Source organism: Echinops telfairi, unplaced genomic scaffold (assembly GCF_000313985.2).
Source record: "Echinops telfairi isolate 266 unplaced genomic scaffold, ASM31398v2 ScPeMD7_5868;HRSCAF=6743_1, whole genome shotgun sequence".
NCBI lineage: Eukaryota > Metazoa > Chordata > Mammalia > Afrosoricida > Tenrecidae > Echinops > Echinops telfairi.
In genome coordinates this window covers 13,207,667-13,210,333 of record NW_022109768.1, presented here as the reverse complement: position 1 = coordinate 13,210,333, position 2,667 = coordinate 13,207,667, and positions in this window count along the sequence as shown.

Genomic DNA, 2,667 nt, shown 5'->3' with positions numbered 1-2,667 from the left:
GCAAAGGTGGTAGGTATAATGCAGTTGCGGGCTGGCATTTTATTTTATCTGTGTGCATGGTCCTGGGTTTGTGATCTTGCTGCTTTAGTTTCCAGAAGGACATGAAGACACCGTCCACCACCCCGCTGACCCCTGTGGTGTTTAGAACCAGTAGTTGTTTTTGCTTCCTGTAAGGAGACTTCTTCCTGTGTTTTATTGAGAGCATTACTGTTGTTGTCTTTTTGAAACACAGATTTGATCACGTAGATGCTCTGATTTAAGACTTCCAGCTATCCATGGTAGGATGCATCATTAGCCCTGCACAGCCTTGCCCTGCCCTTCGTCTCAGCCTTGTATTGGCAGTTGGATCCTACCCTGAGGCCCCTCGAGACCAGTCAGACAATCAGTTTACAAAAGGTCATGGCCTTGAAAACTCTGCAGAGTACTTCTACTCTGCACAAGTGTACTAGCTATGACTGGGAATTGACTAGACAATAATTAACAGCATTGTCTCCACCCAGATTGAATCCTAGCATCCCTACTTGTGTTGGTCTTGGTAGACTAGAGAAACAAATCCAGGGAGACTTATATTATGTATAAAAAAGAACTTTATATATAAGAGCAATTGAATATTGAGAAAATGCCCCAGCCCAGTCCAAATCAAGTCTATAAGTCTGATATTATCCCAGATGTTCGATACTAATCTATAAATTCCTCTTCAGACTTACGCAACACGTGCAGTGACGCCAAATGCAGGAAGATCACAGACCAATGAGTGGAATGTCTTGTGGATCCAGTGGCATTGTAAGCATCTCAGTGCTGGCAGGGGTCCCCACGTGGCTCCTTCAGCTCTAGGTCTCTAGCATAGCTCCTTGTGTCTTCTCAACAGGAATGTCTTGCAGTGAGTGAGTGTATGCCCTTCCTCCAAAGACCTGTTTATCTTTAGCACCTCCAAATAAGGTCATCAAGCTGCAACCTGATTGATAGTTAAACTCCACACCTTCACTCTTAAGTCTCAAATTGACAACAGATTATGTAACTACCACACTGCTGTATGTGTATTAGAACTAGCCACTTAACAAAGTAAAAAGAAGTACAGGATCTAGAGCCAGACAGCCTGGATTCAAATCCTAGCTTTGCCACTTTAGCTGGGTATGTAACCTTGGACAGGTTATATAACCTTTCTTACTAATTGTCCTTATCTGTATAGTTGTTATCAAATGGACTTCCTCTAATCCAGGAGGATTCCAGAGGTGCTTAGAACAGTGCTTATCATGCAGTGGACCCTAAAAATATTAGCTTTACTATTTCACAAAAGACTGCGCATCCTTTGAGGTTCTGGGAAAACTTCAAAACCCCTAGAATTGATTTGCTTTATTTTCTGCTTCTATATCCTATTGCTTATACCCACTGATGGCTTATATCCCAGTTAATTGTGAGCAAATACTTAGTGCCTAAATCTCTTATTCCTCTAGAGCAGTGATTCTCAACGTGTGGGTCGCAACCCCTTTGGAGATTGAACAACCTTTTCACAGGGGTTGCCAGATTCATAAGAGTAGCAAAATTACAGTTATGAAGTAGCAACAAAAATAATTTTGTGGTTGAGGGTCACCACAACATGAGGAACTGTATTAAAGGGTTGCGGCATTAGGAAGGTTGAGAATCACTGCTCTAGAGGCTCATGGTCAACATTGGTACAGCCATAGCATTTCTTCTCCTAGAGATGGTGCAGGAAAACTTTTCAACACAATCTACCTGAGTCTGCAAGCAGAGAAGCCAATTTGCTTAATTCAAGTCAGTTATTTGTTCTTCTACCAGCATGCCGATTCTGTATCCTGTGTCTAGCAGTGCGCCAGGTTCTTTGTGGGCACTCAGCACAGCTTTGTTGGGTGAATGTCAGTTGTAAACGTAAACACAGAGGTCTGGGATGGTGGATCTTTTCCCCACCCTCACATGCACGCCTTATTTAGCAAACTTCAGTGGTAGAGCTAAAACAGCACAAGTGGTTGTTATATATGCTAACCCCTATTCGTGAAAATCATTGTATAAACTATATGGAAGCCATTTAGAGTAGAAAAAAATGACATATGAGCACACAAGCACAAATATATTTCCTTACTGAATTGTGACTATTGTTAGGTGCTGTCCAGTCAATTGTAAACCCACAGCGACTATGAACAACAGAACAAACACTACCTGCGCTTGTGCTGTGTTGACAATTGTTATTTAGGACCCTGTCGCGAGGGCACTGTGTCAATCCATTTTGGCGAAGGTCTTCTCTGTCACTGCCCTATGTTACCAAGCATGGTGTTCTCTTCCAGGAGCACTCTGACTGAACTTCTTCCAAGACAGAGCTGCTGGTTTCCCTGGAAGTCCACGGGATTTTCAATATTCTTCACCACCACTGTAGTTCAAATGCATCGAGTCTTCCTCAGTCTGTTTCATTCAGTGTCAAACTTTCACATGTATATGAGGCAATTGAAAACTCCATGGCTTGAATTGGGTACACATTTGTCCTCAAGTGAAGTCCTTGCTCTTGTCCACTTTAAAGAGGTCTTTTGCAACAGATTTGCCTAGGATACGAAAAAGCACTTAAAATAACGCCTGGTACATAGTAATTGCTTAATAAATGGAGGTGTGTGGTAGAGATGATTTTTCTTATTTTTACCATTTTTTTCTTTTCCAGGT